Source organism: Desmodus rotundus, chromosome 8 (assembly GCF_022682495.2).
Source record: "Desmodus rotundus isolate HL8 chromosome 8, HLdesRot8A.1, whole genome shotgun sequence".
Classification (NCBI taxonomy): Eukaryota; Metazoa; Chordata; class Mammalia; order Chiroptera; family Phyllostomidae; genus Desmodus; species Desmodus rotundus.
The window spans coordinates 96,813,430-96,838,728 of NC_071394.1; the positions used below are offsets into that span (position 1 = coordinate 96,813,430).

The 25,299-nt window shown below is 36.7% G+C and overlaps 1 protein-coding gene across 3 annotated transcripts in view; it reads left to right on the forward strand.

Moving 5' to 3' along the window:
- The first annotated feature begins 2,039 nt into the window (after positions 1-2,039).
- PPARG (peroxisome proliferator activated receptor gamma) overlaps positions 2,040-25,299 on the forward strand; it is a 142,353-nt gene continuing 119,093 nt past the window's right edge. Inside the window, exon 1 of one of the 3 annotated variants that reach the window (XM_045192353.3) lies at positions 2,040-2,290. The gene's annotated coding sequence lies outside the window, so the exon portion shown is untranslated. Of the gene's footprint in view, positions 2,291-3,061; positions 3,285-25,299 lie in introns of those variants that run through there. The other 2 variants (XM_053930166.2, XM_024556412.3) reach the window with 2 other exon arrangements.

Genomic DNA, 25,299 nt, shown 5'->3' on the forward strand with positions numbered 1-25,299 from the left:
TCTGGGGCACATGTCTGGGTTGCAGGCTAGGTCCCCAGTAGGGGGCGTGAGAGAGGCAAGCATACATTGATGTTTCTTTCCCTCTCTCCTTCCCTTCTCCTCTCTAGAAATAAATAAATAACATCTTTTAAAAAAGTAAATCGGATTTCACCAAAATTTAAAAACTATTTAGCTTCAAATGACTCCATGGAGAGGATACACAAATGGCCAATAAGCACATGAAATGATGCTTGTACAACTAGTCGTTAGGAAAATGCAAATCAAAACCACAAGGAGATACTACTTCACACCCACTAGGTTAGCTAAAATAAAAAAGACAGACAACAGGGATGTGGAGAAATTGGAACCTTCATAAATGGCTGATGGGAATGTAAAAATCGTGCAGTTGTTTTGGAAAACTGGCAATTGTTTAAAAATTAAACATAAGAATTGAACATAAATTACCATATGACCCAGAAATTCTGTTCTGAGGTATATACCTAAGAGAAATGTAAAATATGTTCACACAAAACTTTGTACATGAATGTTTACAGCAACATTATTCTTAACAGCCCAAAACTGGAAACCCCCAATCTGATATATTCATACAATGGAATATTATTTGATCATAAAAGTAAATGAAATACTGATACATACTACAACATGGGTGAGCCTCAAAAACACTATGCTAGGTGAAAGAAACCGGTCATAAAAGACTGTGTGTGATTCCATTTATATTAAATGTCCAAAATAGGCAAATCTTATAGAGACAGAAATAGATTAGCAGCTGCCTAGCATTAGAAGGAGTGACCGCTAATGGGTAGAAGGTTACTTTTGGGCTGATGAAAATTTTCTAAAATGAGATGATGGTGATGCTGGCACCATTCTGCCAATAAACTAAAAATCATTGAATTGTACATGTATAATATTTAAATTTTAGATTTTGTAAATTATATCTCAATGAAGTTGTTCTTAAAAACAAAGCAGATTGGAGCTCTGGAATAATCAAGAAGTAGGATACATGCAGCACTTCTTATGCCTGAGTGTAGAATGTTGAGCAATGTCAACCTGAATGGCAGGCAAAGAAACAGGGCTTTTCCATGGTTCATAAATGATCTCTGAAGTCCCTGCAGAGTTGTGGCTCTTCTTATTTTAGGTGACAACTGGAAAGACATGAATTTATTGATTTAAGCTTTGAATCTTAAGTGATATTGACCCTCACAAAACTTGGCTTCACACTACAACTGAGGACCTTCTGCACTAGAAAGAAAAGAACTAGGCATCCCCAACAAATTAAGATGCTAAAGGAATGAAGAGTATCTCGGGCAAGTAATTGATAAGCTTCTTGAAATCAGGGACTCATCTTTGCCTCCCCAAGGAGGGCCAGGCCTACAACAGGATGTTCAGTAAATAAGATTAGAAGGTGGCAAAGAAAGGCCTTAAGAGCAGAAGACCAGAGGCTTTCTCATTGGGAATCTGTCAACCCCTTTGGACGGGTCCTGATGGAGGGAGCGGCAGAAGAAGCGGCCCACAGTCTACCCTGTCCATTTATGAGGCAACGTGAAACCTCAAAGAGGTTTCTCAAACGTGAAAACTTGAGATTCCCAACCCCACGTCTCACCCCGCCACTCCATGTGTCCCGGTCCCTGAGTGTAAGAAACACTGTTAAAGAATTAAAGAAATTGTTAATGAGTTTTAGAAATGCTTTCAATGATTAAAACTCGAACTGTGTCACTGTGAGTGACTAAGGATTACCGGTGTGAATTATAAGGCGGGGGGGGGATAGCAGACAAAAGCCAGGTGATCCTAAGTACGCCTAAGTATCTTCCGGTAAAGAATTTCATTGCGAAGAAGAACGGGGGCGGGCGGAAGGGGGAACCTCGCAGACTGCTGTGAGGAGGCAGAAACACCCCGGCCTGAGAGCGCGGGCGGGCTCCGGAACGGCACCCCGCGGGCTCTCCCCTGACGTGACCCGGGGCATCTTTCCGAGTTTCGCACCATTTCGGGCCGCCTCCCAGTGGTGGCAGCGAGGAACGAACGGGGCCGGCCACCGAGTAGGCGCTCAGAGAAGGCAGCCCCGGCGGCGAAGGGCCCTACTGTGCGCCCCGCGCGGGCGCCGCGGCAGCTCCCTTCCCGCCCGTGCGTCCGCGCGACCGCCGCCCCGCGCCCCCACACCCCCTCGGGCCGCGCTCGGCCGCGGGCAGGCGGGGCAGACCGCGCTCGGAGCCGGAGCCCGCGCGGAGCCGCCGCCCGGGGCGCTCGGTCAGCCTCCCGGACACCGGAGCGGGGCGCCGCGCCGCCACCGCCGCAGGTCAGAGTTCGGGTGCCCCGCGGGCGCGGGGTCAGGGGACAGGGAGGGAGGGGGCACCCTGAAGGGTCCGGGACCTTGGAGGGTCGGGGCTGAAGGCTGGTGGGGGCTGAGGAGACCCGGGACGGAGGCTCGGGCTCCGAGGGGACCGGGACTGACTGAGAGGTCGCTAGTAAGGGGCGGTGGTCCGCGGGGACGGCGGCTGACAGAGGGTCGCGCCCTGAAGACAAGTCCGGGAGGCGCGCGAGCGGACGAAGCGGACGGGGGCACGGGCTGCACGCGCGGCGCGACCACCGGCGAGCGGTGGTCCAGCCCCAGGAGACGGGCGCGTGCCTCCCGCGCTGCCCCGGGTGCGGGCCCGGGAGAACCGGAGACTTCCGAGCCCTCCGCGGAGGCGCGCGGGCGTCCGGGAGCAGCTCGAGGGAAACTTTGGGGCAGACACGCGGGACCCCATGCGTGGCGGTCCGGCGGCCGTGGAATCCTCCTGCTGGGTCTGCAGAGCCCGGGCGGCGATCGCTGTGTGGTCCTAGTGACAGTTAAGCGAGGGTCGCTCTTGGGGTCAACCCAGCCCCGGTGCCGAAGCACTCTGCTGGCTCTGAACCTGGTGGGGGTCTGGGGGTGCGGGCTGGAGTCCCCGGGGTCGTCGGGGATGGGGAGTGCGCCCCCTCCCACACACACCCCGTGTTTGGACAGGGAGCGTTAGGGTTTTGAGGGTTCCCACTCGTGCCCACAAGCTCTTCGTAGCCTGACGTAGGCAGAGGCAGGGTGCTTAACAGAACTCCCGCTCCCTCAGTGTGGGGGGTGCAAGGTGGTGTGGAGCCGCGGTACTTTAAGCCCTGGTGTTGGGGGCGGAGCCTAAGGTGAGGAGGCAGAAACTGGGAGTAACCTATCTGCTGCTTTTATATAAGGTCAGTTAGGTAAAGAAGGGGCCTTTACCTCTGCTGGTGAATCAGAAGGCTGCATTTCTAAATCCTTCTTTCTAACTCCCAGTGCTTAGGTGAGTCGGCTCACTGTAGCTGCATTTTGCTGAAATGTGTTGTTGATGTGTCCAAAGTTTGCAAGATGACGATGGTGGCGATCATATTTATCACCATTATATTATTAGTTTGCTTTGTTTTGTTTTGCCGTGAAAATCTAATTCACTGGAGTCTGAGGATAATAGTTGGGGAAATAGTGTCAATTGTTTCAAGAGAATGGAGTAAAAAAAAGGAAATAGTAGTCTGTCATGAAGGAGCTGAAGTTTTTCTTCTTTTCCTTTCAAGCTTGGGGACACAATGTAAAATTAATTTGTGTGAATTGTCATCTGAAAACAAAACTAGGCAAGATGATGAACTGAGTTGTGTGAAACCTATTGCTGGAGAAACTCGATTTTAAAGTACATTCTTTTAAGGTCAAGTGGTTTTATCATTCATGAGAGAAATTGTAACTGGGGTTATCGAGGACCTGGGCAGATTTTCGACCGATCTGAGGTGTTCTGTGGTCCTCTTCCTGTCTAGAGCTAAGTGATCGATCGCTGACTGAAAGCAGAACCAACCTGGTGGTGCTAAATGATTTAGAAAACCCTTCTAGGATGGAGATTGACGTAGACGTTCACTGTGGCTTCTCCCTTAAGGAAATACCTTCCATTCCTATTAAAGTTTTATAGAAAACAGTCATAGATGCTACCAGTTAGCATTTGGAGTGATATTTCAAAAAATCCTGTTCAGATTTTAAAACAGTTTGTGGGTTGTCTATTTTCAATCAGATTCACTCTAAGGTTAATACATTCTGTAGTATTATTTAATATACAGAAATTTTAAACTAATGTTTCATTAGCCCAAAATTGAAGTTGGTTAGAAGCCATCGATTTTTGTCATACTTTGTACTTCACATAATTTTTCTCCTTTGTTTAAATTAGATGATATTTGATATTCACTTGATGATTATTTTAAATTTAAAGATCTTAAAATCAACTAGTGACTACTCAGCCTTTTGCAACTCACTGGAAGGAAAAAACCTCGTGATTTAATTTTTTATTTAGGTTTGTTTCTAGCTTTTACAATAACTGCTATAAAATCATGACATCAGTGAAATATAAAGGTTTGCAGAATTCCAAGCTAATTTTGGGGGGCACTGTTTTTTTCATTCTTTTACATTTAAAAGAACATAATTTCTTTTTAATTAAAACTGTGATTGGTATTTTAAATAATTAAATACACTATTTTCTTCGAAGAGACTAGTTTTCTTAATGTTCATTCCTTTGTATATTTCAGAAATACATTTAAAAGTAATGTGATCATTTTAAAAAATCACAATGTAATTTCAAAGTCTCTGTGACATTAAAACTATATTATCCTGATGTATTAAAATTTATACAGGAGAAAAAGTGTGACTTTAGGAATATGCATTAGAAATGCATTACTGCTCATGGCTAACTGATTTAAATTAGTACGTAATATAACTATAAACACTTATCTCTCTTCTGTAAATCTCTGACAATAAGGATGTTTGCCGCTATGCCGCTAATTTGAATTATCAAGGTAATTATGCACGTGATGGTATAAAAGGCACTGCTGCGAAAACGTGAAAGTATTAACAATACATTTAGTTTTCAAATTGTGAAATGGTTGTTAATAACAGGAGACTTTCATAAAGTAGGAAAAAATGTTAAAATAATACTTTGCAAATGTTTTATATATCCTGGGCCATACTTTTGCTTCTCTTATAAGATCTACATATGCCCAATAGAAAAGACAGAAAATGTTAGTCATTCTAATTTGTGGGTGTTCTGTTGAATTCACTGTCATTTGAATTTGGAAATACAAGATATCATAAGGTGTGGCAAATGTACTGGAACAAGTTCTTGATCTCATAGAATTTCACTAAATAAATATTGGTTGAATAGGATTTTTTAAAATCAATAATCAAGAAAACTTAAGTTGCCAGTCTATAAGTGTAAATATATGACCTCCACCTTAAAAATTGTTAAACTGAATTTCTAACTTGCTTTTCTTACTCTTTTTCCTAGCAGATCTCCACATTAAGGTAGTCGACCTCTTGAGCTATTTCTTTTCCCCCCTTTCTCCCTCATAAGCCCGAAAAGCAATAAAAAGGGCAGCGATTTAAAATGTTTACAAAGTTCCTTCAAAACTGATCCGATTTGACTCCACAAAAATAAAATAAGATCTGTGAATAGCCATGTTGTAAGCATAGATAGACCTAGTATATCATATTTCAGTTAGTTTCATAGCATTCTAGATTTTAAAAACTGTTAAATTGGAGATTATTTGTAATCAATCTTCCTGAGGTTCTCTTATTAATTCTTTGTATTTTATCACAATACAAAGGTAGATTTGGGAGAGTTATATGACATATGTTTTAAGGCTTATTTAATAAGAGCATCAGGTTTTAATATTTATTTACCTGAAATACTTAAGTAGGTTCTTGGAAAGAGATTGGCACCAATACAATAGGCCATATTTGGGGGAAAACTTTTGCAGATATTTATTTAAAAAAACGTATCACCAGTAATAGTATATGTTTAAATTCTTTTTTATTTTAAAAACCAGGTTTAAATAATCTTACTACTTTTTTCAACAATCAATGGAAATCAATATCCTAATAGTGAACTTTTAATTCAGAATATGGATGTCTACATTTTTAACCATTTCAATTATTATAGCGGGACAAGTCACTTATCCTAACTCTATTTTCTCATCTGTGAAATGGAAAAAGGGTTGCAGTTATTGTGTGATAACATGCTTTTTTTTGTATGATTTTAAGACTTTATCAGCAAGCCTGTGTATAATAAATGATATAATGTTGGCCCCGAATTAATTGAGCTGAGATTTTTAAAGAGAACCTTCATGGTCATCTGTGTTATAGCTAAATAACTCTTTTATGGATGTTAATAGTTCACCCTAGTACTGATTTTCAGATTATTGTTAAGAATGAATTGAATATAATGCTTGCTGTAAGGTGATAAATTTATAAAATGTTTCTGGAAATATTTCATCGTTATTCAATTTTAAATTGTCATCATTCCCTGATTACTTTGGATAAAAAATCGGCCTAATAATTACTTTTGTTTTACTGATATTATCTTTGTGAGTCCTATAGTAGACACAGTGTGGATCCTCAAGTGTCACTGTTCTACGTCTAGCGCACCTAGAAGGCGCATTTTGTGCTTTTCAAAAATAAAGTTCTATTCTTTACATATAGTTATGGTGTACTCTCTGAATGTATTGTATGTTACCCAGGAGTAAGTCTCTTGTGTAATGAGTGCTATAATCCTTCGGATCAAAAGGCAGTTTAGTGTTGTAGCCTAAAGAACTAAATGACTTGTGCTTATTGTAAAAACTAGGTCTCTTTCTAACAAGGTATAATAAAACAAATAGGCTTTTAGCAGCTTGAAAAGTGAAAATGCCTCCTAATATCCCACCAATTTACTAGTAGGGAGTAATTGGAAAAGTATGTAATTAACCAGTCATCATTCAAATAATGAATTTTAAATTCTCCTTATGAATTGTTAAGTAATACACTTTATTGTGAAATGTCTCCTGTGCGAGAAAGTAAGGGACTTGGTTCCAGGCCTGACTCTCACTATGCTCCTGGAATATAAAGCTACAGAGCCCAAGTAGAGAAATAGCCGAAAGGAGGGGGAAGCAAAGGGCAAAGAAAGGCTTAGGCCAGGGTCTGTAGGTAAGTGTTCCATTTTTCTGTGGCTTCCCCTTTGGGCGTGGGAAGTGGAGAGCGGCATTATCTTCCACTCTCTGAACAATATAGTTTGAGCTTTCTCAGAGTCATTGCTTTACCTTCTATTCCAGTGACGAGGCCATTTGCAACTTGAAAATCTTTCTTGGGCCAGGGCGCAATGAGTTTCCTTTTCCTACTATGATTTCTCTGATATAAAAGAGAGAAATGAAGCATCAATTCATGCGACATAAATCAATTAAAATACAGATTTGAAATCTTGTAGTCAGGATTTAAACCAGATCATATAATAATTTAGTTCAATTGGATTCAGTATGTTTAGAAAACATTTTTATTTCACTGCATTGATTTTAGAAAATAAATTCATTGCTAGTTTTAACTGATTAAAAAACACTTTAATTTGTGGACTCTTCTAGGAGAATTATATGATTAAGACTTAAGGAGACAAACTCTCTGACCTTCTGAGAAGAGTTCAGATTAGTATAAACCTGGGGGGGAGAAGTCCTTCACAGTTTACCACAGATAAGTAGACAGTAGATATGAGGGAGGTAGAAAAATAGGGAAATACCCTGAGTAGGAGTGTAAGAGATTTCTGTATGCTCAACTCCCACAATCAGCAGATTGCATAGTTACCGTGCATAGGCCTAAAATATAAGGTTGGTTTTTAAGAATTTACCGAGGTCTTTGATGACATTATAGAATTTTAGAATAGCTCTACATTCTAAAGTTGCCTCTTAACCCTTATTCTCTCTGGCTCTATAAGTTCCTCTGGGAAAGTGAATAGAAAGAGGATAATCTTATCCCGTGCGTTTAAGGAATAAATTTTCCTTTATAGTGAGGACATTGTGGAAACATACATGTCAGACCACCAGAGTGCAATGATGAAATGCTAGAACGAACCCCTTAACCTTGACCCCACCCCACTGGCTGTCATTCCACCTCTAAAACTTTCTTTTGTCATTTGAAAGTTTGGAGTCCACTTTCAAAATGCTAATATTTTTAGCAAGGTTAATTCTTTAAATCATCATCAGCAAAAATTTGAGATGTTAGTTCCTAGTTTCCATGCTATCTAAAAAAAGAGGCCTTTTAAGGGATAGAAAACACACTTGAAAGAGATCCGTAGAAGGAAAAATAAAATCAAAGTGATTCATGTTCCAGTTTCTCCATAAACCAGCCTTCATGAAAAAAATATGAAATAGCCATTTGATATAGTGATAGGAAAGGATTTATTCTCCCATACATGCTTTTATTTTCCTCTTAAATATCAACACAAGTTGTAATTCTTTCTTGAACCATTTTCTCCTTCAAAGAAAGCAAAGTGTTGTCCCCAAACATCCATTTGTCTAGGAAATGTTATCAAAATTAAGATTATGAGTTAGCCATTGGTTAATATAATCAAATATCTGAATATTACCTCTTAGTATGTCTTTCATTTATCTTCAGTGTTAGACAAATTATCTAGTCTTTTCATGAGTTCTTCCAGATTTTTAAAGTAATTTTCTAATAAATTGAAATGAGAGGAATCTTTCAATCTCATCAGAAAAATAGTACATGGAAGGAGTATAAATAATGCTTAATGCTTTGGGAGATCTACAGATCATAAAATATCATACATGGTTTAGTTTTTCTTTTGCTTTTTGCCGAAACTAGTTATGGCAAGCCAACACATCTCTGTTAGAAATAGAAGATTAGTAGCTACCTCAAAAGCAAGTTCATCAATTTTGTGAATCAGCTGATAGGTAGTGTTTAACAGTTAGGTGTTGCTTACCGGCCACTTGCTTTTCCACAGGATTGCTGACGTTTGAATCTAGAGCATAGAATCTCAAAGTCTTACCTTATTAAATATTGTTCTTCTCTGTCAGTTGAGAATTACTTATATAAATAAGTTTTGATGGCATATAGAAAAGTATTTATATAAATTCTTTCTCTTGTTTTATATAGTGGATGGAGTTTATGAAAGAGAAAACATATGAATAGTGTATATATAAATGAAGACTATAATTTAACAAATTATTTGCATGTGTCACTAAAATCCAGAAGACTGAAGAAAATACCCAGACATTTGCCAATGTAGGATTACTACATGTTTTCCTAAAGCATTTGGAACTAATTAGAAACAACCTGGCTTTATTTAAAGGCATATATTTTTAAACTTTGTTTTCAACAAAGTCTAAATTGTTAGCTTTTAGGGACTAGATTAGTACCATGTCTACAAAGATATAGATTATCAGTTTCTTGAAATAGGTATTGACTGGGTTTTATTTCTCTTTCTATCTCTAGCATATAGCACGTATAAGCACTTAAAATATTTTAAAAACAATACAGAAATAATCTAAGGCAGTGTTTCTCAAAGTGTGGTTCTTGGATCAGCAGTGTCAAGATTACCTGAAAACTTGATAGAAATGAAAATTCTTGGGCCCCACCCCAGACCCACTGAATCAGAAACTGTGGGGATGTATTTTAACAAGCTCTCCAGCGAATTCTGATTGGGAGATCCCCTCACCCAAGATGATTCCTGCATCCCATCTGATAGCCCGGAGCCCATTGGTTAGTTCACTTAGTTTGAATAATTTTCAGTAGGACTTAACTTGAGTGTTAGGTTCTTTGCCATATTCTGCCTAGTGGTGGAATCTCTTGGGATCATCCTGTGACATCACCTTTATTACTTAAATAAGGTTAGTGTTATTGTCAATATGCTTATGTCAAGACTGTGTAGCAGTTTTTAAGTTATAACTTTTTAAAAATCAGTACTTTTTAATGGAAACAGCTTGACCAAAAATCTGTCACAGAATTTTGAGACCCATTAAAGCAAAAGTTTAAAGAGAAAAAAAAAAGCTAGATGGATCACTTCTTAGTCTGCCACTGGTTCTTCTCACCTTAGAATAGTTGCTAGGAACCTGAGTCTCCAAGTTCAAAGAGTACAACTTCAAAGCCTGGATTTTGTAAGATCACAGAGGATGCTTCACCCCTCGAGGATTCACATTAAACAGACTTAAAAGATAATGGATTTGTAAACCTTAATTCCTGTTTAATATTAGTAGAAAATATACCCTTCCTAGTGATTGTTGATAGTTTTTTTTAAATTATAAAATTCTATTATTCTAGAATTCAAGAAACTTGTACTTTGGCATATCTCTGATGTCTCTGATTTAGTTCAGGCCTTTTAGAAAGCAGTTGGGCAATATATCACATACTCTGATGCTACACCCCAACTTCTGGTACTTTTTCAAAAGAGAAGGAGGATATAAGAAAAGCCATATACACAAAAACTCATAAAGTCATTGCTATAGGAACCAATATTTGGAAGTAACTTGAATATTCAGCAGCCGGGGAATGGTTAAGTAAATGATGGTGTAATCACTAGGTGAAATGTTATACAACTATCAATGACAATTTAGAAAACTATAGCAAATCTGAAAAATACTAAGTTATAAAAAGTAGCATTAAAAATGTGCCCTAATGATTGCAACTTTATGTAAACATATGTACATGAAAATGTCTGGAAGGGATATACAAATATTATGACAACTATATTAAAATAGTAAGGTTAAGGAGAGCTTTTTGGGTTGTTTGTAAATTTTTCTGTTTTTCAAAGTTTAGCCAGTAATATAAAATTACTTCTATAATTGAAAACATACATTCTTAGCCTTTTTTTAGTGTGTCTGTGATCAGTAAAAATCAAGGTAAAAAGTATATTAAACATTGAGATCCTCTAGCTATTTTATTTTTTTAAAGCCATTGAAGATAATGTAAGGCACTACATGAATTCTTTTCTGTTGTACCCAATTTTATTTCATAATTTTATTTCACATATTGGGTTCCCTTACTCTTTGCTATACCAGCTTCTATTTGGAAGGGAAAAATAATCCCATCTCTGTTACAGCCTCTTAGTTTTGTTCAGCCATTTATAAGGTTTGATTTTGTTGATTTCTTTGGGCCTGTGTTCTCTTTCATCTTTAGCATACAGCAACAAACAGAGCTTTCTAAAAAAGAGTTTTCATAGTTATTTTTATAAAGCCACCCCCATTGAATTTTTTAAGGAAAAGTATGTATGTATATTATGTTTTTTTTCTAAAATTATTATTTTATAAAAGAAGTTGCTTTATTACCTGTTAGTTTGAAATTTTCTTTTTTTTAATTTACTTATTTTTTTTCAATTACAGTTGACATTCAATATTATTTTTATTATTTTCAGGATTTTTTTTCTAAAATTAAATAACCTCATGATAGAGTTATTTGGTTTTCTAACTCGACAGAATGCTGAACTTGTAATCATAAAGAGCTGGTGCAGAAGCATGTGAAGGTAAACTTTGTCTGCAAATGGTCCTTATGAGACCTTGATATAATTTTTGATGATAATTTTTAAAAATAAAAAGATTTAAAATAGAAAATGAGTAGAGGTTTCCCCAAATTTAGTCAGACCTCTGAGTGAACACTGTAAAAGATGTATCTATATATATGTAAATGTATATACATGCACACATGTACATAACACACACAGAAATAGCCTTTGAATGAATTAATTTTTCCTTTTTTCTGTTGCATTGTTTTAGAAATTTCAGAGGGAAAATTAAGTGATTTTGCCTCTGACCCAGATCACAGATTGCATTTTTCTTGTTACTTTATTTGGGACTTTTATTTTTTAAACAACTTATGTCAGCCTGATGACTAGCATAAACTTTACCTAAATGAGAACAAAGTTCTAAAAGCTTTTTAGAAATCTCATACCAGGGATACTAACTGTTTCCCTCTTCTTTCTGCCTCCCCCATTTCCGATGATTTAATCCTTAATATAGCCCAAAGCAAACCCAAACTAACAAAATTCAGTTTATAGCTCTTAGAATTTGTTTGTGGGTAACACAAACTTGTGTTAATTATACCTCAAAGAGCAAATCTGAGAAGATCCTTTTTAATGAAGTTTTATTTATTCAACAAATATTTATTAATCTCCTACTTTCTGCCAAAAGTTGTTTTAGAGAAGGAGGATAAAGCAATGAAGAAGACAGACAAATTCCACCTCTCCTGGAGTTTATGATTATTGTTATCTAGATTTAACAAGAGCATTAGTGGGAAAGACGGTGACTAAGAGGAGGCCATAGTCAGGCCTGTGCCTTGTGTCTAGGCAGCATTGCTAGGCTAACAACGAGTCAATGGCTATTTTTGAATTAGGTGTGCCATAGGGGAAAACCTGTGTCCTTGAATATATTTCCTAGATGTCATTATTACTTATTATTTTTGGTTATATGTATACATTATGTATTGTATGTTATATATCATTTATTATATTATTTTATTTTTCTCTCTGTAATAAAGTTATTGACAAAAGAATTAGGAATGTATCCACTATGTATTTAAGTGGTGAACAATCCAAGTCAATTTAGTTCATAATTTTATTTATAAGAAATTATTTGCACAAAAAAAATTTAAAACAACATTTACTGGTACTATCCCATTAAAATATTTTTAAAAATACTTTTTTCTCTGAGAAATAATGCTAGCTACTTTCCTTTAATAGCCTATTAAGAACTTCTCCATATTTAGAATATAATATTTGAGTAAAAGGAGACCAAGATCCTATTTCAAATGACCCTCCTTTGGTCAAATTAACTTCATAGCTATTTCTAGTTTCTATATTTACAGTCAAATTATCTAACTACCATGTTAATTCTGTTTTTAAATTGACAGAAAATATTTTGACCACTTAGAGTAAATTCTGAGCATGAAACTTTTGGGGGAAAAGATAAGTAAAATAAATTTTGAAGGAATTTACATGGCATTTAATGGAATTGATTTTCTTATATAGAGTGACATGGAATATTAGAATACAGCTCAGTGCAAATGTAACCAAAACACTCAAGTTTTATAAATTTCACCACAATTTGGTTGATTCCACAAACTCCATGTACATTTATTGAATGACCACTCACTTCTCAGCACTAGATATCCTTATATAGGAAACAGTATCTGCCCACCTGGAAATGTAGCCTTACAGATAGTACAAGAGGTGCTTTTCAGTGTTGAGATTACATAATGCTGGATAGGTGAACCGGCATCTAGCACTAGGCAGGCAAATAACTATAGCTCAGTAAAAGGTAAGAAAATACTGAGTGACTGAGCCTAGCATGTTGACATGAGTGTTTCTTTGGCCATTCACATGATTCATGCTGTGTATTCCACTTTGCTTTCTGGAACGCCCTTTGATCCTAACAAAGCATAATACATACACACAATTAATTTGTTTTTATTATGTACACTCAAAGTTTTTAAATGTCAGGTTGATTACCTTTGTCATACAATGTGTATATGCAATATTTAGCCTGGCCACCAGCTTTTGAATTCAGAAAATGCAAACTAATTTTATTTTTAACTGAAATAAAACAGAAGGCAGATTCACTGTGAAATGTAATCTAATGTGGTTATCACACATATTACTTACTGTTGTGTCTTATAATTTTTATTTACAAGTTTTATATACCTGGCAGAATTGTTCATTCCTAATGGATAGGAATGACTGTTGTAATGCACTGTGTACCTTCCCTAATTCACAGTCTATAGCATAGGGGACTGGGTGTATTATAAATACTATATTATTTGATTTTGAGGACAACTTTACTTTTTCAATATCACTTGTAAGAGATTCTCAATGCTACTGTTCTTCACATTTTTAAAGGAATTCCCTAAATTACTCTTTAAAATGTTAACTTCTATTTTATGGATTATTTTTATGATACATAGTGACATGGAATTAATGCCAGAAGACATTTCCAGTTTACTATTCTAAAGTGGCCAAATGGGATATGAAAGGGAAAAATTGTTAATTATAGACTTCAGCATTTTGTGTTATATCTTTTAGTTGTTCTGGTCAGAAGAACAGGTTTTAAATGGCCTAAGGGCCAGAGAACTGTTTTACATTTTTGTTTCGAGGCTTCCAATGGCAACTGTTACAAATTCTGTTTAGTATTACTGCTGGCAGATAGTTCACGGTAATGTACAATATGATATGTTATTTAGACTCATGCATCAAATAAAACTAGTTCCCTTTCAAACTTTTTGTTAAGTGTTAGATAAAACATTATCAAGTTTGGGCCTATTAATTTGCTTATATAAAAATTTTAATTGATCAGCTATTTCAAATATGAATCACAAGTATTATCATCACAATTATTTAACGGAATATCCTTTTACAATATAGATACAGGTTTATGAGCAACTTCAAATGAAAATACCAAAGACTGATTTACATATGAAAGCAAGGCAAATAAATCTTTCTTTAATGCGGCCCTGCCACATCTCTGAACACCCACATTTAGTAGGCCTTCATCTGTGCATGTAGAACGATGGTAGGAGTCTATTAACAAAAGATCAATGCAGGGAGTTTGCACCCTCTACACCCTTGGGCACCCTGCCATTATCCTCCTGCAGCCACACCTGTTCATATCCTTCTAGGGCAGTGATTTTTCAAGCCATGTGCCACGGCAGACTGGTGTGCCGACTGAATTTTTAAAACGTGCAATATCTGACTGTCTAGTCAGGGGCACTGACCCTTTTCTCTTAGATTGTTAAGTAAAAAAACAAACAAAACAAAACAACACAAAAAACAACAATAGCCATCTAGTGTGAATGCCCTGTCTTGAACCATAAATATATAGGTCATAAAATACAGCTGCATCTTATTGGTCATGTCTCATAATAAGGTTGTGTCTGATTGGTTAATTCTTAGTACCAGCAATCCTTATATACAAGTTTAGTCACCTGATATTTTTAAAAATTCACTTTGGCACAAAAAGGGTAGGTAAATAGTGTTATTATTTTTAATAAATCAAAATTATACCTATTTTTTGTCAGATTAACAAAAATATATTTTTAGGTGTGCCTCTGCATTTTAGTAATTAGTTTATGTGTGCCATGAGATGAAAAAGGTTGAAAATGCCTGTGCTGGAGCAAAGAAGGTATTGTGCCCTACTAGACACAGTACCTAGAGAGAGAAGCAAAGTGGTCGGGAGGATCGAGCATGACAGAAGGAAGGATAAAGAACTGAAACAACTTTGAAGTTCTCATTGATGATCCAGACATCAGTTCCCTTAACTTATCATTCATTCATATATGGCTGCGCACTGTATATTGCACACATGTTCAAGTAGGTTATAGGCACAAAAGGAGACACCAAAGCCCCTAGAACTAGGAGTTTATAATCTACATAAATCCAAAAAAGGTAAAGTTAATTGTTGTAACCAACAGTACAAAGCAGTATGTGAGTAAGCACTAAAATAAGTAAGGCCAAAAAACCAAATGCTAGAAAAATTCAGAGAACGGCAAGGTCAGTGTGGCATGGAGAGAGTGTGTACCCAGGAAAAGCCTTGCAGAGAAGGGGGGAGTTGAACTTGACTTCAAAAGTTCAGGGATTGTCAGAGCAACCTTATTTTAAAAAACTAAAAAATATATAGAAAAAAAGAAGGGAATCGAAGTACAATTCTATGAATATGAAATATCCAGAATTGGTAAATCAAAAGAGATAGAAAGCAAATTAGTAGTTAACAGGGTCTGGGGCAGGGGGAGGGGAGTGACTGCCTAATGGGTACTGGATTTCCTTTTGAGGTGATTAAAATGTTTTGGAACTACATATAGGTGATGGTTGTATAGCTTTAAGAATATACTAAATGCCACTGACTTGTATGCTTTAAAAATAGTGAATTTTATGTTTTGTGAATCTTACCTAAAAAAAAAAATCCAGGGCTTGAGATAGCTTTAAGAGAAGGGGAAAAGAATATCCAGTATAAGAAAACAAAGCCTGGACTAGTGAATGAGCATGGATTTGGGTGGGGGGAGACTTTGCAGAGATCAATCCATTTGACGTGGAGAATACACGTATGTAAGTTAGTGAGAAATATGGTTGGAGATGTAGATTTTAGGTAAGATGAGAAACGGTCTAGAATGCAAGTAAAGTACTGTGGATATTGTTTTATAAGGAGTGGAGAGAGTCCAGGTCTTGAGGAGTGAGATGATTTAGTCAGAAGATTAATCTAGCAGTAGTGTACAAGGAAAACAATTATAAGAAGCTATCGCAAAATCTGGACATAACATGAGGAGGGCCTGTAGGAATGAAGAAAGGAAAACATGAAAAACGTTCTAAAGCAGTGAGCCATACTCCAACTGTGGTATATGGACTGGGGTTGCTCACAAACTCTTTAGTTGCTGACTTGACGCAAGGTAAATACAGATTTGAGGATAAGCATTTAAAAACTTTTATACTTTAAGGACATTCAAGCACATTATTTTGGATTATAAATGTATCCACAATGTATTGAAAAGAAGAAAGAAAATAAAAGGAGAGAAAAAAGAAAAAAATGTCTTCACCTCAGTTAGAGCACCACTGCCCTAAAGGACAAATTGACTGGACTTAGTGACTGAGTCATGTAGGGCAGTCATCAGCCACTTACTCATTTTTATGGCACGCTTACTGTGTGCTATTAATACATATTATGCTGGCCTGGGGTGATAGCAGTATGCAAGACAAACTAGTCCCTTCCCTCATAGAGCTTCCTGTGTTATAGATAGTCCCTTATCAAAGGATTACTAGATATTAAAAGGAGGCCTACTTCAGCTCAGTATAAGGAAAGAATTCAAATAACTACAGTTGTCCAACAGTGGAAAGTAAGCGCTTCATTAGTAGACATTTATGCCAGTCTGACCATCTGTAAGAAATCTTGCTTTGGTAGGAGAAACAAACTAGGTGACTTACAGGGTCTCTCCCAACTTGAAGGCGCTGCGATTCTCTATTCTATAACATTAACTTAGTAGAACATATTTCATAATTAACTGTATCGGAGCACCAATGCATACTAAGTGCCTGGCCATTTTCATCCATACTTGTAATTACATTTCCCTAAATTTAATGCAAATTCTATTTTAAACATATCTGTACAGTTCCACAGTTTTTCTTAAAGAAAGTAATTGCTTTAATGCCTTTTCAACCATCATTTATTTCCAATTTTAATATTTGTAGTAAGTTCCTCTTCCATGTGTTATTTTTTACAAGTACTGCAAATTTCTGCAGAAATGAGTTACGTAAATCACAGACAGTCACATTGCTGGTGTTTAAATCATTTGTTCTTGCTCCTGTAATGTCATGGTTGATTAAGACCAGGCATGACTACCCATTTTGGGAACATCTTTGTGATTCCATTTTGATGTTAGTGAAAGTTCAAATAACTTTTATTATTCAACTTATTTCACTTAGTTATTACAAGCCTCAAACTGTTATTGTCAACATTCAGCAAGTAGAATTATCACAGATTAATTGCACTTCAGAGAATCTGGAGAACTTAGACTCCTACAGAAGTGATAACCTCATTGTATTTTGGGGGAATTCTTAAATAAGGTACATTATTTTCATAAGGATTATTTTAGTGCTTATGTTATCAGATGAAGAAAAAGCTTAGCTAAAGAAGGAAAATTTATTTCACTTTAGGTCTAGTAAAATATTTCGTTAAAATAGCCCATTTTTATTATGTATTTATTAAAATAGCCTATACTTTTTATTAGAATATATGTAAAATTTTGAATTGTGCCTTGAACAGTGCCTGGTATATAATAGGTACTTAATAAATACTTATTGAATATTGTTCACTGAATGTGGGGTGGTGGTGGACAAAGCCTTTCTTTGTTATTGTTTTTTATTTTTTAATTTTTTTAATTGTTCAAGTACAGTTGTCTCCCCATTTTCCCACCACCACTCCCCCCCCCAATCCTACTCCCCTTTAGCTTTGTTCATGGGTCATTTATACATGTTCCTTGATGATCCTTCCCCTTCTTTCCCCCTCCCTTGTCCCTTCTGGTTACTGTCAGTTTATTCCTTATTTCAATGTCTCTGGTTCTATTTTTCTCACTTGTCTGTTTTGTTGTTTAGGTTCCACTTATAGGTGAGATCATATGATACTGTCTTTCACCACTTGGCTTATTTTACTTAGCATAACACTCTCCAGTTCCATCCATGCTGTTGCAAAGGGTAGGAGCTCCTTCTTTCTCTCTGCTGCATAATATTCCATTGTGTAAATGTACCACAGTTTTTTGATGCACTTATTTACTCATGGGCACTTAGGTTGCTTCCAGCACTTGACTACTGTAAGCCTTTCAAATGGAAAAACAGTATGAGCAGAGACACAGAAGTAGGGAAAATGTGAGCTTAGAGAAAAACAAAGATAGTTTCCTGAAAGTAGCATATATGTATAATTACCAATTACATATAACTTTTTGACTAAATAATTTTGGTGGCTTATTAATGTCTGCACAATATTTAAAGTACTAATGACTCTTTCTGATTCTTATATCCAAAGTGAATAGATTAGCTTAAATATCAAAAACAATTAACTCTAACCTGAATTTCTGAGCCTCTCCTTTCTATCTTCTTCCTTTCTTTTTCTGTCCTTCCTTTCCTTTACCCCTTCATTTTACTCTAGCTCTAGTTCTTACTCTGTTCCTTTCCTACCTTTTTTCATTCCTGTTGTTTCCCATATTCAAGGCTCTTTTTTTCTTTTTCTGTCTCTGTTTCTTTCCCTGTGATGACTCTTTTCATTTTTGTGTCCCAATTCCTAACATCTCTCTTTTTGATAAGGCCTCTAACTGTAGTATGAAAGTGAAGTGTATTTTTATCTGCTAATCAAATGATGTAAGTAGAGACTTTTTCTTTGTTGAGATATAACTAACACATACAATTGTAAGATATTTAAAGTGTATATTGTGGTGATTTGATGTATGTACATATTGTGAAAAGATTCCCTCTATCTAGTTAATTAACATATCCATCGCCTCACGTATTTATCTCTTTTTTTTGGTGAGAACATTTATATTCTATTCTCTTAGCAAATTTAAGTTATACAATATAATGTTATCAATTATAATCACCGTACGTTACATAGGGATGTTTTTATTCTGAATTTAATATCCACAAATTGTTTATGCTGCTCTTCCTAAGACTAAATAAAAGCAGTTAGAACTTGTAAATGAATTTTGATTGATTTTTTAAAAAAATTATTGAATCATCAATCATCAAATTAGGAGAAAGAGGGTCAATAGACCTTAATTCATGAATCCTGGTAAAGCACAGTGGCTTGTTGAAATAACTCGTATTTGTCTTTAACCACCTTAATTTCTATATATTTTTCTCAAGCAGCAGACATATCACACAATCCGTTAGCATCTAATTAAATCTTTATATATGCAGTTACACAAGAGCTGGAATATTTGGCCAGTTTGTTCATTCTTTATTCCCAGCGCCTAGAACATTGCTAACAAATATCAGATGCTCAACAAATAATGGTTGCCTTTTATTTCAAATCTTCAAGTGCATTCTACTTGCTAATCATAAATAGTTATCATGACTTTTTAGAGTAACATTAATCATTAGGATAACTTAGTTTATGATAGGTTTATAAATGTAACCATACGATTTCATATTTAGAGAATGCTTTCCTTTCATTCAGTCTGTGCTTTAGTCTTAGCAAAAAGTCATTTAAATATCCTTCTAAATGACTCTTTTAATTATCTCAAGCCCCCCTCAATTAATGTAGCTATTATAGTCATAGTTAATATTTATTGAACATTTATTATGTATCAGGATCTATTTTAAGCACATTACATACAATATCTCATTTTATTCTTCCAATAATCATATAGGGTATACACTATTATCTCTGTTTTGCAAATGAAGAAACAAGTACAGCAAGAGAAAAATAAACTGCCAAGTGATAGAACTAGGATTTGAACCCAAGAAACCTGAACCTAGTACCCTGTCTTGCACTCTTTAACAAGAATCTAATTTTCCAGTATTTAACTTGCCAGAGAATATGTCTACACCGCCTCCACCATTCCACACTTAACAGTTAGATCTACACAAGAATAACCATATTCAGGTATAATCATGGATTAGATCTAAACTGTTAGTTATTCTGGTTCATTGCAAATCAGTTTATGTGTCATGTAGGTAGTGAGCAACTTGAAAATACTTATTTTTGTTACTTTGACAAGATAAATGAGATCACCAAATCTTCAATTTATATTCAGTAACTCCACCATCACTTAAAACCAACCACTGTTGTGGGAGGGTGGGTAGGAGAGTGAATGGAGGTAGAAAAGTGTATAAGGGGGATAAATGGTAATAGGAAAAAAATACAATAAAAAAACCCCCACATAGACACACCGATAAAACCAACCACTGTTAGGAGAGTCTTTATTTCTATTTATCTTCCTCTTGTAAATTACTCTTAAACTCAATAAAGGTATTTTATTTTCTCATGCCATGATATAGAGGTCAGCTTAATAGCAAATGTTGTATGACCATTCTAAAAATATAGGGAAGGCTGTAATTGGTCCAATATGAGTCTGACCTGTAATGGAATCAATTGGCAATTTTGGGGAGGTGAAGGCAGTGGCAGATCCCTGTATTTAGTTTGATGGGATAAAAATTAGCCATTTGGAAATGTTCATATACTTTTACTTTCTCCTACTCTACCAAAGAGAATTTTCACTTCACAGTACAATACCCTACTCCCCTACCTTTAGAAAAAGTTGGTCTTAGTATTGGAGAATGAGTAGAAAGGGACTGGATATGAAAAGTTGGAGGAGATTTAAGATGATATTCATAATAAAATGCTGAAGAGGGAGAGGTTATGAAATTACTGGGTTGAGAATGGAGAAAGTATTTAGTTGGGAGGGTTTTTGATGAAGGAGACAGTTTGGAGAGTATAGTGTGAAAAAATTTGAAGGGAAGGGGGAAATGAGAAAGGAGGTAAAGGAAGGATTGCTTGTGGTCATAAACTTAATCTTCTTTAACATATTTTGAAAGACTGGAGTAGAGAACAGAATTTCTTTTAATCTTGCAAGGAACAAGGAGTGTTCCAATTAAGTGTTGAATTGTGCTGCTTTACTTCTTCAGCAGGAGAAGTCAGTTTGCATGATGTTGAGTTTGAGGTTCCAGAAGAACTTCAGATAGGGGTGTTTAAAAGAAACTTGGAAATACCGAATAAGAACTCTTGATAGAAGAGTTGTAGTTAGAAATGAAGATTTGAAATCTACTATCAAGAAGCTGTGTTTATGAGTAATAGTGAGGCCAAGAAGGAACTTGCAGAACACATGAAATTGAAGGTCTCAGAAAGAAGAGGTACCAAGAAAAGAGACAAAAATAGTAGCCCTGTTGTTGGGTAAGAATTCAGAGAAACTGGTAGCTGGGAAGCTCAGGGAGGAGATGATAGTCTTAACAGCAGAAGATGGATGAAATGTCAGATGCTCAGAGGCAGAGACAGTGGTGTGCTGCAGCCAGCTCATACTGGCTTATGGAAGTGAATTGTGAAATTTTCAGACTTTTTGTGAGCTGATTGTTATCCATAGCCATTATTAGAAATTAAATTGTATATACTCGCAATTTTTTTGAAAAGGAAAGAAATTATTTATTTAAAAGTTACACAAACTTAGAGTAATGACTTAATGTCTTCAATAAGATACTAAAGTCCTTTAGAATACCCACAGATGCACACAGTCCTTCCCTCTCCCTGTGCCCAGTCCGGGGTACCGTATCTCAGGAAAAGAAGTAGAAGTCCGTGATTCAGGCTCCCGGCACCATCAGCTGTGTGGCTGCTGCAATCTCCAGTTAATCCAAAGCCATGTGGCACCTTCTCATGGCCCACCAGCAAGAGTTCTTTCTCCCCTTTTGTTCCCGGCAAAGTCTCTCCTGCTGCCTAAGCCGCATGGCAAAAAGAAGCACTCCAAAACCACATAGTCCTCTCCTATTCACTCCATCAGAACTGCGTGGTCCTCTCTATTCACCTCAAAACCATGTGGTCCTCTCTTATTCACTTCAGAACAGTGTGGCCCTATACTCGCAATTTAACAAGATCATCACTCCTAATTATTTAACACTGTTGCGGTGTTCGTGTTGGTTGTATCTATATGCTGGAAATACCATGTACTGTTGTGTGCTACCACAGCACCAGCTCTTCCCCACTCTGCTCTCAGGGACATCACATTGGTAACCTGAATCAGTCATGGTCAGAGTATTTATACCACAGATGTTGGCAAACACTACAAATCAGAATATTTCTCTCTACAAGGAGAGCCATTATTAAATATTTACCAGTGCATCATTGGATAAATGGAATGAAAATCAAGAAAAGTCTAAATGCTTCAGCAAGAAGGAGATAATTTGTTACTTTTGCTTGAGTTTCAGTAGATAGGTGACAAATCACGTAAAGTGTGTTGAGGAGTGAAATGATGGAAAGTGAAGAAACAAATGTTCAAATAAGTTTGGGAAGTAGTAAGTGAAACAGTTAAGCAGATTGTTATGTTTGATTCTGTTTTTTTAAAAAAATTTAAGACTTACAGACTAAAACGATGTTAATGTACTTTATTAATCTCTAAAAATAAACAACATATGCAAATGTATTTTATGGAAAATCTTAAGGAACTAGTTATCTATATAGAACACATTTGGAGAACAGGGACTTCCAACAAGGATGGAGGCACAGGTAGATATGCTTTGTTTCCTTGCACAACCAGAAGAAGGACAACAACAAATTTAAAAACCAAAACCAACTAGAACTGCCAGAAAATCGAACTGTATGGAAATCCAACAGCCAAGGAATTAAAGAAGAAACATTCATCCAGACTGGTAGGGGGGCGGAGACAGGCAGCTAGGGTGGAGAGGATACACAGCAAGGTGACAGATTGGGCTGGGTGAGGTGGTGGCTGGTGTACCAGGCAGTCTTACATTCATGTGCGGATAAGCCACAAGGAACAATTGGGGAGTGAGACAGACAACACAACCCAGGGTTCCAGCGCAGGAAACTAAAGCCTCAAAACCTCTGGCTATAAAAACCTGTTGGGATTGTGGCAGTGGGAGAAACTCCCAGCCTCACAGGAGAGTTCATTGGAGAGACCCACCCACCTGAGAATCAGCACCCAATTTGCTTGTGAGTGTAGTAGGGGAAGTGACTGAATGCTGGGTGAGAGCTAATAAGCAAGCAGCATTGTTCCTTCCGTGACCTGTCTTCCACATACAGCGCCAGAAGGCAGCAATGTGTGTTGCCCAGCCCTGGTGAAACCTAAGGCTCTGCCTCTTACAATGTAACAGGCATGCCGAACAAAGAAATATGGCCTAAATGAAAGAACAGATCAAAACTCCAGAAAAAGACCTAAGTGATGAGGAGAAGACAACCTATCAGATGCAGAGTTCAAAACACTGGTAATCAGGGTGCTCACAGATATGATTGAGAATGGATGCAAAATAGAGGAAGAAGTGAAGGCTATGCAAAGTGAGATAAAGGAAAATATACAGGGTACCAACAGTGAAGGGAAGGAAACAGGGACTCAAATCAATGATTTGGAACAGAAGGAAGAAATAAACATTCAACTGGAACCGAATGAAGAAACAAAAATTCAAAAAAATGGCGAGAGACGTAGGAACCTCTGGGACAACTTTAAACATTCCAACATCCAAATCATAAGGGTGCCAGAAGGAGAAAAGGAAGAGCAAGAAATTAAAAACTTATTTGGACAAATAATGAAGGAGAACTTCCCCAATCTGGCAAAGGAAATAGACTTCTGAGAAGTCCAAGAAGCTCAGAGAGTCCCAAAGAAATTGGACCCAAGGAAGAACACACCAAGACACATCATAATTAAATTACCCAAGATTAAGAGGAGAGAATCTTAAAAGCAGAAAGAGAAAAGGAGACAGTTACCTACAAAGGAGTTCCCATAAGACAATCAGCTTATTTCTCAAAAGAAACCTTGGTGACAAGAAGGGCCTGAAAAGATGTATTCAAAGTCATGAAAGGCAAGGACCTCCACCCAAGATTACTCTCTCCAGCAAAGCTAGATAGAGTAATCTTGTCTGCATTTACAGCCATGAGCTTGGTACATGCTTCCTTTTGTTTGTGTCTTCCTGAATTTCTTTTTTCAGTGTTGTGTAGTTTTCTGAGTATAGGTCTTTTACCTCCTTGGTTAGGTTTATTCCTAGGTACTTTATTTTTCTTGTTGCTATATCAAATGGGATTTTTTTCCTGATTTCTGTTTCTGATGTTTCATTGTTGGTGTACAAGAATGCCTTTGATTTCTGAGTATTGACTTTGTATCCAGCTGTTTTGCCAAATTCATTTATTAGGTCGAGTAGTTTTTTGGTGGAGTCTATAGGATTTTCCATGTACGCTATCATGTCATCTGCAAACAATGACAGTTTTGCTTTCTCCTTTCCAATTTGAATGCCTTTTATTTCTTTTTCTTGTCTGATTGCTGTGGCTAGGACTTCCAATACTATGTTGAATAGGAGTGGTGAGAGAGGGCATCTTTGTCTTGTTCCTGATCTTAGTGGGAAAGCTCTAAGTTTTTGTCCATTGAGTATGATGTTGGCTGTAGGTCTCTCATATATGGACGTTATTATGTTCAGGAATGTTCCCTCTATTCCCACTTTGCTGAGTGTTTTTATCATAAATGGGTGTTGTACCTTATCAAATGCTTTTTCTGTATCTATTGATACAATCATGTGGTTTTTGTATTTGCTTTTGTTTATGTGGTGTATTATGTTTATTGATTTGTGAATATTGTACCATCCTTGCATCCCTGGGATGAATCCCACTTGATCCTGGTGTATGATCTTTTTAACGTATTGCTGGATGCAGTTTGCCAATATTTTGTTGAGGATTTAAGCATCTATGTTTATTAGCGATATTGGCCTGAAGTTTTCTTTCTTTGTTATATCTTTATCTGATTTTAGGATTAAGATGATGTTGGCTTCATAAAACAAGTTTGGGAGTCTTCCATCTTCTTGAAGTTTTTGAAATAATCTGTGGAGGATGGGGGTTAGATCTCCCTTAAATGCTTTGTAGAATTCTCCTGTGAAACGGTCTGGTCCCAGGCTTTTGTGTGTTGGAAGCTTTTTGATTACTGTTCCAGTTTCATCAGGTGTTATTGGTCTGTTCTGCTTCTTCATTGAGTTTTGGAAGGTTACATTTTTCTAGAAATTTGTCCATTTCATCTAGGTTTTCACATTTCTTAGCATATAGTTCTTCATAGTAACTTCTTACAATCCTTTGTATTTCTGTGGTATCAGTTATAGTCTCTCCTCTTTCATTTCTGATTGTGTTTATTTGGGTCCTGTCTCTTTTTTTCTTGATGAGCCTGCTTAAGGGCTTGTCAATTTTATTTATCTTTGCAAAGAACCAGCTCCTGGATTCATTGATCCTTACAATTGTGCTTTTAGTCTCTATGTCATTTAATTCTGCTCTGATCTTGGCTATTTCCTTCCTTCTACTTGCTCTGGGTTGTCTTTGTTGTTG